The 14,638-nt window shown below is 36.4% G+C and overlaps 1 non-coding gene across 1 annotated transcript; it reads right to left on the reverse strand.

The window, feature by feature from the left end:
* Positions 1–12,845: 12,845 nt before the first annotated feature.
* On the reverse strand, positions 12,846–12,951 carry LOC132031619 (small nucleolar RNA R71). Its single transcript, XR_009408318.1, has one exon. It is a non-coding gene; the product is annotated as a small nucleolar RNA R71 (small nucleolar RNA).
* Positions 12,952–14,638: the final 1,687 nt, after the last annotated feature.

Raw genomic sequence — 14,638 nt, forward strand, 5'->3', positions numbered from 1 at the left:
ACGACTCATCGGTTTGGGTCGTGACACATGGTTCCCAGTAAATAGGTAATAAAGGTTAGTGTTTGGTTAGCTTCCCGGACGGAGCACACAAAACTCAAGGATGTGGTTTTCGTATCCCTGTTTGGATAAATACCTCCTATATAGCTCTCTGAAGGCTATAGTGGGTCCTTGTGCCCAATCGGCTTTGTTGACAGCAAACATATCCTTGATCTCTTTTGGGGTCGGTTTGTGAGGGATAAGGATATTTTGAGCTAATTTCTTTTTGGATCTGTTAGTGCTTCCTAACGCTTTTCAAGACATCTCTAATCTCTTCTAGGGTGGGAATCATCTCTATCTCTCCAAATCGGAACACCATTCTGCCATTGTCCCAATAACCTGTAATAATTTCTAGCAGATTCGGATCCCCAGTCATAGCCATCGACGAAGGCAGGTGCCCTATACAACCCTTTATCTCTTTCTTCTGATCATTAGTCAAACCTTCCCACCATATCACTAAACCTGGCGGTGAACCCACAACCATATCAAACTGTATATCATGAGACATCTGCAAGACAGAATACTGTTAATTCCCCGCCCCCAGGAATAGTAATTTATTTCACACATGACATAATAATGCTTTCAAATAGCAAATAACGGGATATAGTGTTTTCAGGTTTTTACACCATCTAAACACAGTAAGGTGTCTTTCCTGTCTGATTCAGGTAGGTTAGAGATACCCAAACCGGTCTATGGTCAGCATGCGCTATATCAGTAGGAATTTGGTTCCGCTCTATGCTAATTATTCTAGAGTGATTTTTCAAGCAAGTGACACAGGTTACCCAAGCGGACAAGCTGGGGGTGGGCTCTCTAAGGCTGTGGGATGACCGCATGCCCACTCGACGTTAGAGACCTCCAAAGAATATGACAAAAGGTTTTTTAGCGAAGGATGACCGCAGCTCATCTGGCGCCGTTATCCTTAAATAAAATGTAAAATAAATGCAGGAGTGGCGGAGTATGCATGCATGAATGACGCATTATATTTTGCGAAAATTTAAACACACAAATAATTTATATCACTTAAACAATTTATATCATACAACACACAAATTATTGAAACCCTTATAGTTAGAACCTTAAATTGCCCCCATCAGAGTTGCAATCTGTAGCGATTCTATTTTTTCTGATTCGCATTTGCACTTGCCTCATTTTAGAAAAGGAAAGTGTCCCGGGGAAGTACGGTTGTCAATCGTATCGGAAAAAAGAAAAAAATATACTTCTATGTGGATGGTGCTCTAAATGGACTTATTTTAGAGTCGCCACCTAATTTTTAGGAAATTAGGAAAACCAGTTCAAAAAGGGTTCATTTAAAGCAGTTAAGTCTTAAAAGAATCCTAATCTAACCAAAGTATGGGTAAGGGTTCTGGTGATCCCCCAAGGAAGGTGTTAGGCACCCCGGTATTAAGGATCAGTAAAATACGGTTGACTTACGGGTTCTAAAAATATGTCTATGTCGATATAAATTGGTTGTGATAAAAATAGTTTTGTTTTATATTTCCGCCAATAGAAATTAATCTTTCATGCCAAAAATGCCACTTTTGAAGAATCAAAAGTGGTAAAATTTTGCTCAAAATTGGGCGTTTAGGGTATCGGACTAGAACACTTAGGCTTAAGTAGGACTCTACGTAAGTCCACCCAAAAAATAGTTTTGAAAAAAAAATGTTTCGAAGTATAAGAAAATAGTTTTTAAGAAAATAATTTAGATACACTATTATAGTCCATATAATATTCTACATACATATATGTAGTCCATTTTTTATTTCTATGCTTTTCTAAGTTTTAGTCAATTTTTATTCTTTTAGCCTAAGTCTAAATAATCATATTAGTCTCACAAGTTTTGTCCAAATCAGCCCACACGTCTAAGTCCATAGTCTTTTGCAATTGTTCAAATCAGTCCCAAACTTCCTAAAAGTTGGCAGTTTTAGTTCTTTAGTCAAATCAGTCCCAAATTGTGTTAATGCTCCAAATTTAGTCTTATCTTTTGAGGAAAATTCATTTTTTGGCGACTTTAAAACATGGAAATCTCATAAGGGTTCCAATTGGCACGATAATTAGGCAAATAATCAATTTAAAGTACACAATTTAAATGAGGTACAGAATTTGGGCCAACCAAGCCCAAAGGGAAAACATTCATGCAATCAGTCTCGTCTTAATTCCAACATATGCTCCATTTTTACTCCAATGTTGGGTTGACTCGATCTAGATACGTTAATGGGCCCTATTGGGGCCCACCAACAGGTTTTGGATGAACATAGAGGTAAATGACATACATGACATTAGTATATGCTCACAATTTGAATTAAGTACAAGATTAAAACTATAATGGTAATTATTACAATGCCCAAAAAATGAATTACATCAGATATGGGCCAAGCCCATATAATAACGACTCAAAACAGTCCCTAATACCGCGAAACAAAAGCCCAAAACAATAGTAGCAGCTCAGATACGCGAGTCACAAATAATGGGACCAAGTAGTAGGCCCAAACTCACTCTCTTTTAAATTCTCTTTAAGTGTCAAAACTGTGATACACGCAATATATTACTCATATACTACTCAGTTTTCTTTCTAATTTACTCTAATATACAGGATATACTACCAATATATCATTTATAGATGAAGAGCAAAACCCTTTAAAGGGCATACCCTCCATATACACTTGATATACACTACATATTCAGTTTAACCTTGACTCTAAACACCACATTCAAGTCATGCACAAACCACAAATTCCCCAGAAATCCACACAATTGCAGACATCAAGTTCTAGCTACTGCCCAAAGTTTGAACAATCAAACCCAAAAGAAAAATACCACTGAGTGGTCCATCAGACACAAAGGGAAGGAAATACCTAGCTTTAGGCAATGCAAAGATAACTCAAGGCAAGGCACAACAAGTATTTAAAACTCAGAAGATAACCATGGCATAACGAGGAAGAACATGAAGTTTTAGCATGAATAAAAAGTCCAACAGAACTTAACTATGGCATAAAGAATGGCTAAGACAGGATCAACAAATTTCTGGGAGGGTGAAACCATCATAAGTGCAAACATAGTTCAACTGTAGGCATGGCAAGTCTCAAATAACAAGAGACTTTCATGAGAGCAATTACAGATTCATTTAATCCTAACTGTGGCCAAAATGGGTTCATGACACTATCCTGGGCTCAAAATACTATAGTAAGATTATTATGGGCACCAACCATCAGGCAGAAGTAAGGACACATGTACATAGGCTATAGAAATTCACAAATCAGCCATAGGTGCAAGTGTACAGGCATTCTATTTATTCTAGTAATAGTAGTTTTGATCTTAGTTTTAGCATGACATTATGTATCAAAATTCAGAACCACACATAGCATAAGCAAGGAAGTCATGGCACACTTTTAGGAGGCTAGACAAGTAGTGTTGATAGTAGAAAGGCAAGGAAGTAAAGCAGTTCAAGGTTGAAGCAAGTGAGACAGAAAACAGGCCAGGGACCATACTTATGGTCCTCATTTCTGAACTTTCTAGGAGGAAATTAAATCATACTCCAGTTAAGGGAGATAGAGTGATTTTGTGGTGCTTTATCTAAATTCTAAGTAGTAAATTAGGTCATGGTACTCCCAAACAACAAGCACAGACAAGGTAATGTCATAAAAGCCAAGAATTGATCAAGTAAATGGCAAAGAAACAAAAAGACAACTACACAGACTGATTTTAACCCTTTCCTGCAATTTTTGCTTAGTTTTAAGCCTCCTATGTGCATTCTTCTATATTGAAATACTAGGCACCACAATTCCCAGAAAACCATATTCAAGAACTGACTCAAAGAACAAAATTTTATAAGAAGGAATAAACTGCAGCAAATTCTAGGTAAATAACAGATAATAGGCGAAAACAAGTCACTCAGTAATCTCAAGAACTAGTTTAGACTTTTATACTTGGTCTTAATAGAAATCTAACCTCTAAGTCCCCTACACTTCAACCTTTCGTATATGAGCCAACAGGTAGGTATGGATAAGCACACATAAGGTTCAAAATGGCACTTGCACTCTTTCTGTGATCAGGGATCAACCACAAACCTTATATCTTTCACATTTCTATTAACCTTCTGTCTGGGCAGTCCCAAATATATCCAACAAGTTACAAGAAAAAACCCTTTTATCTTCACATAAATTAGCAAGGTTCAGAAATGGCAAGGCAAGGTAAGCAAGCAAACAATCAGGTCTGGCCTCAATCAAAACAAGCAAATTTCACATAATTTCTAAGAATTACATCTTTTAACCACCTCTTAGACTAACTAAATAGCAGTGAGTTAACTGGTTTTATTTATATCATAACAAGGTACTGCAAAATCAAGTAGCAAGATCAAGGTCATGGCTTCTGAATTTCTAATCTTAGCCTGTTTTAAGTCAATGAGGTCTTAACTATTCACCAAAGTCATTTTACATCCTAGTCAACTTTATAAAACCAACAGAATTCTACATTTTTTTTTTTATTTAAAGCTTACATACAAAAGTCCAAAACAAAGTAAAGAAGACAACAGAGGTCTTACTCAGTCAAAGAGGGTGATCAAAACAAAATTAAACAAGTCCATAAGGGTCATGGGAGCATGAATCTACCCTAAGTTGGAGTAAAAGATCAGACAAGTTCACAATGATCACAAACAGAAAAGAGTACACATAGAAACACTCACAAACAACTAGGCCTTGGGCATAGGGGATCATGGTTCTATTCTTAGGTCATCAATACCATATTTAGACTGAACAATACCAGAGAGGATGGAGGAACATGTGAACACATAGGTCTCGGATCACAAACAACTAGCAGACACCTTGTTTATCTTTCAAAAGTAGATTTTTGTCCTCTATTTTAGTATTACAGTAAATCCCGTAAAGTTTAATCCTTTTTTATACGCCTTACCTATTCAAACAATAAAGGTGTATAAAGGTCTGTCTTCCTAACATTTCAAAGTCCAAATTAAAACATAACAGCATTCCATGATAATCTAGCTAGCAAGAGAAAAGGAAAACTGTTATATAAAAAATGAGATCCACACAACATAGTCGAAACAAGACAACCTCCTTCTTTCTTTTTATAGCAGATTCTAAGCAAATATTAGTAATACCCATAGGTTTAGAGGTGAATTTTAAGACTTCAAAGATTCTACTAACAAGAAAATTTTAGAAAAAACCTTAAGTTACCCTTTTAAAAGAAGTTACACCATTAGAAGTGATTCTAATCCAACAATTCTAGGAAAGGATCAATTTTGACTTCTAAACTTGGACTTTAACAGGCTTCTAAAGGTAGAAATTCAAACCTTTTAATGCATAATCAATTTGTGAGCATGACTAGGATCAAAAACCACACTAAACAACTAAACTAGTTGACAAAATTGATCTATTGTTGTTAGACAAGACCTTATTCACAAATACTTCATCATAAGGAACAAAAATCTCAAGAAAAGGATTAAATACTCAAACCTAATGAACAGTATCATATAAGAAAGAAACTGAACTTTAAATAACTTGATATAGATTGTATTGAGTTCCATACAAAACCTTCTAAATCCCATTTCCTAGTTCTAAATCCCAGAAGGGGAAACAACAAAACAAAACTCAAACATGATTCACAAACAAGCTTAATCACATTACATCAGTCTTAAACAACATCAACACTTCAGTTTTAACTAAAACTTGGCACAAATGTATCCAAACTAGTGAAACGAAGCTTCAAACACGCATTTAGACAATAATATAATCATTTAATACTAATATGAAAACTGAACTGATTTAGACAATAGGATAGGGATATTACCTCTTGCAAAGGCAACCTAAAGATCAAATGAGGAGATTGAATCAAGCCCTCAAAGAACAAACACTTCTAAAACCTTTTACAAGCCTTTTTCTCTTCTCCCCTTTTTTGTGTTTATGTAATGCACTGTTTTTTCAGAATAATCTCCTCTATATGAAGTAGTATCTATGTCTATTTTTAGTAATATTTCTATATATGTAATATATATTTGAGTAAATTATCAAAAAAAAAAAAAAAATTCAAACCCTTACAATCGGGCAGCCCTTTTTTTTCTAAAACAAAATGAGGATCCCCTCTCATGTCACATACCATATCTATTTATAGAAGGGGGAATCTACTCCTAGGGACAAAAATGGAAGATTCTAGACTCTTCTAAATGAATTTTCCCTCATGCACAAAATCAGAATTCAAAATCAAGTAAAATAAAAGGGATTTTATCCTAATCGTACTAATGGCAAAAAACAATTCTAAAATCATACGAAAATGGTATACCCAAGGACAAATTGATTCCTAATCGTTACATAACAGAAACCATGAACGCACCTAGTCACACACAAAGATAAAAGTTGTACCAAAATCGGTCCAATGGGGGTGTTAACCCTTGGGCAAATCACCACACACCATTTCCCTATTGTGGTGTGGTGGCACAAGTTGGCTAGAGCCTTTTAGGCTCGCCCATGGCATCCCACACCATGGGAAATGGTGGGGAAATACCCACATAGGATCAAAAATGGTGGAATCATGGTGGGACAGCGGTGGTGCCGCTTGGTTGAAACCCTAGCCGCCACCAGTTTCTCTCAAAAAAGAAAGAGACAAAGTATGTTTTAGGGTAACAAAATGACGGTTCCCAAAAAATAAATTGGGGAGGGGGGGTAATTATATTATTTACTCCCCCCCCCCCCCCTTTTAAAATATAATACACATTTTTTAAAATAGTATATAGTTAGAAAATTAATTTAACACAAAATGCCCCCGTAAAATAATATTTTGGCAAGATAAAAATCGTAATACGTCGTTTTAAAATACGAGCTTCGAAACGAGCCCAATATGGATATACTTTCGAGCAATTTTTAAGGATGGAAATAAATGCAATAAAAATGAGCGGTAATTCATTTGTCGTCTTTAATTAACCATTTTCCCAAGTCGGGCGGAGTGGGATATGTATCTTCTTCTCAAATCACATTTGTGACAATAAATAACTCGTAACTTCTTGTAATTGTTAATTTTTATGAAAAAAATAATAATTAAACGTCAATTTTTGCAATTTTTTTGGGATTTTTGAATTTTTAATTTTGAAGGTGCATCCTAGCTCCGTCTTTGACTAGGGAATTTTGAGAATTAAAGCACGTGTCCTATGCGGTGAAAATTAGGTATCAACATATGGTACTGATGATGATATGTGAGAGAGTGTAGCCTCCGAGGCCTTTGCCGGAGAACGTAAAATTGAGATAAAATTGATATTTTGAGGTGTCCATGTAGGGCACGTTGCTAATTGATATGAGGTTGGTATGAGATCATGTCGTTGTCATCTTCATACTTAAATCATACATTGAAAACTTATCTTATATATATATATATATAAGGCACATTTGACCGGGGGTGATGATGTGGCCTATGTTGTTTCTTGGAAACACTTGGGAGGTATTATATTGATTGCGCGACCATTCTAGGCTATGTGATACGGGATGGTCGGCAGGCGTGAAGGGTGGAAAGGTCGTCTCTAGGCTGTGTGTTACGGAGCAACGTGGTACATGGATTTCGCGGGTCCCCCATGGGTCATGACCGTCGAAATGTGATTTTCCGCTCAAGGCATGTGTGTACACAATATTGATATATGGCCATTGCATTCATGTCATCCATATCATTGCATTGCATTGCACCTATTATCATCATTGTGATTGGATTGTTATTGTGTTGTGGATACTTGATCGGATACTTGATTGAATATTCTACCAGTTATGATGAGAACTTGGAACACTTGAGATTAGATGCTTTAACAATTGTCTTGATCGGATATAATGAGACTGGGAACACTTTGGTTTAGATACTTCACTATAGACTTGATCGGTTATGTAACCTTGTGGGTAGCTGATGGATTGAATACTGATGTGAATTATTGATACTTGAGGACTTGATATGTATTGATGAGACTGTATTATACTTGTACTTGATTGTAAGCATGCCTATCTTTCATTTACTTTCTGTATATATGTTAGCTAACTGAGGACGACTTATGATACCTACCAGTACGTTGTTTGTACTGACCTGCACTTGCTGCATTCTTTTATGAATGCAGAGTACCGGGATAGATCTACTTCTACCCTTCGTGGCTGATATTCGAGCATTGCTGATTCGAGTCTCTTCAGGGTGAGCATGAGGACGTTCGCTGCCCAAAGACTCTACCTATTATTATGTCTTGCTTTCCATTCTGAGACATGATTCTGAGGCTATTATGTATTACTATTCAGACTTATAGTAATTAGTTTGATACTCTTGTATGACCAGACCAGTTACTGGGGTGGATTTCATTTACTTCCGGACTTATTTATATGATTATCGTGAGACTTACGTAATTTACTTTCTTCTGCTATTTTCTTCAATTATTTGTGAATGTTGAGTTAAGGGTTCACCTACAGAGGTGGAAAAGGTAGGCGCCGACACAACTTAGTGAAATTGGGTCATGACAAAGTCTCACTCCAAAACATCAAAATCCTAACTTTCCAAACAATGACCCAAATCACACCCGAACCAACTATCCTACCAAGTCAAAAATCACGTTCCGGAGCTAAGGGAACTATTAGAATTCTATTTTGGACACGCTTACCCAAAAGTCAACTGTTGGTCAAAGCTTTTCCCAAAATCAAACTTAAGGCCCAAAACTTAGGTTTTCACCCCGATATTAATCTGATTTCCTCGATAACCGCACTACCCATCCCCACAAGTCAGCTACGTCAAAGTAAATCTAAGAAAAGGAATGTTTAGGGAAAAATAGATAAAATTACTAGAGCGACCTAATGGGTCGTTACATCATTCACCACTTAAATACACGTTCGTCCTCGAACTTTAAAAGAAGGAAGGTACTTTAATCAACGAGAAGATGAGGATATCTACTCTGCATGTCTGTCTCGGTCTCTCGAGTATCCTCCTTGAGATGATTCTTGCATTGAACCTCCACAGAAGCTATATCTTGCGATCTCAACTTTCGAATCTGCTTGTCTAGAATAGCAACCGACTCTTCCTCAAAAGTCAAATTCTGATCAACCAACATAGAATCCCCCTAAATCACATGAGAATCGTTGGAATGGTACTTTTTGAGCATTAAAACATGAAATGCAGGATGAACACCTAATAGACCAGGTGGGAAACCATTTATATGCCACCTCACCAATATGCTGAATAATCTCGAAAGGGACAATGTACCTCAGACTCAACTTGCCTTTCTTCCCAAACCTCATCACACCCTTCATAGGTGAAACCTGATAAGTTTGTATTTTACCAGCTTAGCTCTTCTTGTTGCTTAGATTTTTGTTATGTGTAATTGATAAAATAGTGCATTTACTATGGTTTACTTCAATTTTATAGGGTTATGTGATTGAGAAGTGATCGGGAGGAAATCAAGTGAAAAACAAGTCAAATTGAAGAAAATGAAAAAGTGGCTAAAATTGAAAAAAATGGCCAGAACTGAAATTTGAAAATCTTGGGATGTTTTTGTCATATTTTAGTTGGGAAGATTGTGGAACTATAAAAACAAGATATGAGAGATAATATTTTCATCTTTGGCCATTTTCAAGCTTGGAGAGCTAGGGTTTCATCACCAGCACTTTGGAAGAGAAGATTGGAGCACTTTAATGAGCAAATTATTAACCCTTTCTTCAATTTCATGTTATGTATTGAATATCTAAGTGTGTAGTAATTGATTCCATTACTTGAATCTTGTTTATGAAATAATCATTGTCCAAGTTTTGGATTAAAACTCTTGTTATGCTTATGTATTGAATGATTTTTATTTCTAATTAAGTGGGCCTTTGTTTCTTTAATTAATCTTGTTCTTTAATGTTTCTTAAGGGATTGGCTAACCCTAAGACTAGCTCATTTACTTCGATTTGAGCTCAGAAGAGAAAAATTGAGGTTGGAAAAGATTAATTAACAAGGATTTGAGGCTTTAAACGTCGTCTAATAACTTGAGCTAGGAATACGAAAGTTAAATTGGGATTCAATTGGTTGTGCTTAATATCACACTCTAAGGCTTGGAAAAGTTTAGAGTGAAATTCATTGATTTGGTTGGAGGACTTTCAGTGAGATTTTAGAAACCATTATCTATTAACAGAAACTCGCTCTTAGTTGTAAAAGTCGTAAAATGCATTAGATCGTTACTTGAGAGTAATTTCCCTTGTATCCATGCTTGTGGCCATTGATCATTTTACTTTCTTTCTAGGTTAGTTTCATCTTTGTTAGATTTTAAATCAAAAATCAATATTAATAAAGTGTTTGGCTTAGCTTAGTTGGTGATAATTCCTTACTTGCTCGGTCCCTAGTATATTGTTCCATGTGGGATTCGATCCCGACTCATAGTTGGGTAAATATATTGCATACGACCGTGTAAGCTTTCTCTTTGAGGAATGGATTTGCACGTTATCAATTTTGGCACCGTTGTCGAGGAATAATTTGGCGTAGTTAGGCTAGTTTGGGAAATAAGCTAACTTGCTTTGGTCCAAACTTGTGAATATTTGTGTAATTATTTTATTATACTTTTGTGTGTTTCAGTGACATCATTCCATAAAAATGGGTCGGATGGTAGTTGTTCATACTTTGATGACTCATGTCCTTATTGTGGAGGACCCCACTCTTGGCAAACTTGTTTAAAATCTCCTGGGGGAGGATTGTGCACACAATCTCGAACCCTTGAGTGGAGAGAATGTGATAGATGTGGAGGTCAAAATGATTATTTGGCTAATTGTGCTTATGTGTCCTTCCCTTCCCTGAACCCCCACTATGACGATTCTACTTTGTGTTGTGACATTGATAGGGATATGGAAGTGGAAGAAGTTGAGATTGGTCAAAATGAAGAGTTTAAGCTCATGATGGAATGCCTACTGATGTGCTATGGAATTATGGCACATTTGATACCTTTTGACGAGAAGTTTTACTTGTTTTTAAGCTATTAAGTGTCGTTTTGGTGTGTTATTATGTATTTCAGATAATTGGAGGTTTGAAGGATAAAAAACAAGGGAATTACATAAACCGGCACAACAAGGTGGAGAAGTACGGACCGTACTTATTTGTATGGGCCGTACTCTTGGTAATAGTTAGAAGTGGCAAGAAAGAGAATCTCAAAATTTGAAGATGAGATATACAACCGAGTTTTACGGACCGTAACTTGGCTCATACTTTGAAGAATAGAAGAAGGAAGGAAGAAAGTTACAGACCGTACTTATAAATACAGTCCGTATAAGTTGATCGTACATCTTGACCTAGCCAAGGGGTTCAGTGACCGTATTTTGATATACGGTCCGTACTTAATTGTACAGACCATATCTTATGCCATCAGGGACAATTTTGTTAGTTTGTAATTCTGCGTTTTTAGACCTTATAAATAGTTTGTCTTAGGGTGTTTTATTTACCATTCATTGTTAGACTTTGTCTTTTGACTTGAGAGCATTAAATACTTTATTGTTTTTGAAGCTTTTGAGACATAATACAATGTTCTTCATCTTCTTTATTCAATAAGTAAGCATTATGAATTCTTTAATATTTTGTTGTTCGTTCTTCAATATGAATAGCTAAATTTCAGGCTATGGTTGTGAACCCAATGATGGGTGTTATGTGATTGGGAATTGAGATTGACATATGCATAATGGATTATTAGAGCTTACTTATTCTTTATTCCTCATTGTTAGTTGATGGTTGTAAACATTAACTTACGCCATAAACCTTGCTTTATTTGGGAAAATAAATTAGGGTTTGGTAAGGACAAGTAACAAGAACTCGGGGCGTTAACCCTCGTTTAATAACTTCACTTAGGAATAAAGGAATTTACTTAGCACATATTAACCGTTCTTCATATCAACTCTTTTATATTTGGAAAAATCATAAAGAGAAATAGTCCTTAACTATTGGGAAATATTAGGGATTCAATCAGAGGTTAAGTGCATTCGTACAACGATCCATTAGAAGTATATCAATATCAATACCCATTGCATACACTTAATCAAAAAGGGGACACAACCTTAGTTTCTTTAATCCAATTTATTACAATCAAAGCAATTTAGTTAATAAACAAACAATCTTTTACAAACTTAATGGAATACGAAACTGGATCGCAAGAAAGTACTCAACTACATTAGTAACCTTTTCACACTATATTCCCTGTGGGATTCGACCCCAATCTTGTTGGTTTACTATATTTGATATAGTCAGCTTTACGCCATTTAATAGGTGTAATTTGAGAATACCAAATTTTGGCGCTGTTGGCGGGGAATACGGTTTTGAAATTACTAAATAGTTCGTGCTTTACTTCAATTCTTTTTCTATTCCATCAGACCTTGTTTGCTATTTTCTATGACAAGTGATCATGAATAATAGGGAAGGACGTGGAGCAGCTGGTGGTAGGGGTGTGCAAGTAGTAGACCCTGTACTGAAAGTATAAGTTGAGAATGTCTTTGCAGATATGTTAAACGAGGGGGAATATGCATATGCTATTGTTCCACCAAGGGTTAATGCGGCAACCTGCAAGATTGATTCTACTATCTACTAACTGGTCAAACTTGAGGGATATTTTCGGAATTCTATCGATGATGACCCTCATCAACACTTGAAGAATTTTGTGGGTGTGTGTTCAAACCACATCCAGAATGTTGTTTCTCCCGATGCTATTCGGCTAAGAGTTTTCAAATATTCTTTATCCGGCGAAGCAAGAGTTTGGTTTGAGAAGTTTTCCCACAATACTATCCATACGTGGGGAGAGCTAGTTGCTTTTTTTGTCAAGAAGTGATTCCCGCCGAGCAAGAAAGCTAAAACTCGGGATAAGATCTATGATTTCAAAGAGCTTCCGAGGGAGCAACTATATGAAGCTTGGGCGAGATTCAAGGAGTATTTGCAGAAGTCTCCAAATCATGGTTTTCCAAAGCATATATTGATAGAGAAGTTCAATAGAGGGTTGGAGTGAATAATGCAACTGGTGGGTGTTTCATAGTTAAGACATACGCTCGAATCACTCAGTTGCTTGATAAATTGAATACTCATAATCAAGTATAGCATTCAGGTGGTACTAACAGTGTAGCGTATGGGGCTCCAATGATCCATAATATTGTGACAGAAAATCAAGAGACCCAGCAGACTCTAGCTCAGCTTGCAACCAAAATTTCTTTGCTGACAAAGAGATTTGATGACAGAGAAGCGAAGAAGGTGAATGTTGTTGAAGAGGTTCCAGGATTGCCTAAGGGGATGTACCAAGTTCAAGAGTGTCCATATCAAGAGGGGCCTCATATGCAGTATGAAGATTCTAACTATGTGAATAACTCTTAAGGGGGTTACCAAAGCCAAAGAGGCTATCAGAAACAAAATCAGAATCAATGGAGACCTCAACAGGGACAAAGTAATTACAAGAATAACTATGGTGGCTCGAATCAAGGGAACTAAAACAACAATAATAATTTTGGAGAAAGGAGTTCTAATCCTTATATTCCACCAAAGGGTCAATCGAATGAACAAGGAAGTTCTATGTTGGAGAGAATGCTTGAGAAGGTGCTAGCTAACCAAGAGAAGTCCGATAAAACTTTGAAGCGGTTGACCAAAACTGTGGGTTCTCACACAGCCTCCATCCAGAAGCTTGAGTCACATATGAGAGATAGTTCGAGAGAGCAACACCCTCAACAAAGGGGATGCCTCTTAAGTGACACTATTCCTAATCCCAAGGGTAGTGGAGGTAATTATATCAAGAAGTGTTGTTACACCTCGAAATTTTTTTTGTTAACGTACAGTGAATAGACTAACAAAGGGCATGACGTATACAATGTTTTGATGAGTAAGAAATAGCCTTAATGGTCCTAATTAAGATTTCCAAGGATATTTAAGTTAAGGAAAGAAAGTTGCTAAGAAAGCAAGTCATAATGTTGTGTGTCGGGCAAGAATTACGAGTATCGAGTTAATAATGTTTAATGATGCTTTGAGGAAGAGTTATAACATCCCTTAGATTGATATTGAGGTGTTGAACAAGTGTTAAGAAGGTTCCATAAGGATCGGAGATCAAACGAGTCGACGAGAACAAGTTCCGAATAGCTGGGCATTATACGGCCAGACATAAGCGGCCGTATAAAATACACGGACCGTATGTCCAGTTGTAGGTTCAGCCCAACATGGAACATTTCACTGGACCAAACATACGGTCCAAACATACGGCCAGTGAAAAATATACGGACCGTATGTTGGTCCGTATGTTCTGGTCGGGATAGATTGTGAATTAATATAAGGGACCTCTCTCTCATTTTATTTTCATTTCATTTTCACTCCTTCACAAGTCAAGAGACCTCTAGAATATTCTCTACACTTCATCCATAAGAATCTAAAGGAAATTGATGATCAACTTCATCAAACCAACAAGAATCAAGAGTGTGAAACCCATTAAAGTCATCCAAGTCAAGAAAATCCAAGAGAAGGAAATTAGGGTTTTGGTGTAAGAAAAGTATTGCCACTCAAGGCTTTTTCCTATATTGTCTAAGGTGAGTTTCATGATCTTTTCATGTTATTTGAAGTATTGAAAAGTTGAAATACTTGGATTGTACTAGAATATAGAAAATGGGTCATAAAT

The sequence above is a fragment of the Lycium ferocissimum genome, chromosome 1 (assembly GCF_029784015.1).
Source record: "Lycium ferocissimum isolate CSIRO_LF1 chromosome 1, AGI_CSIRO_Lferr_CH_V1, whole genome shotgun sequence".
Classification (NCBI taxonomy): domain Eukaryota; kingdom Viridiplantae; phylum Streptophyta; class Magnoliopsida; order Solanales; family Solanaceae; genus Lycium; species Lycium ferocissimum.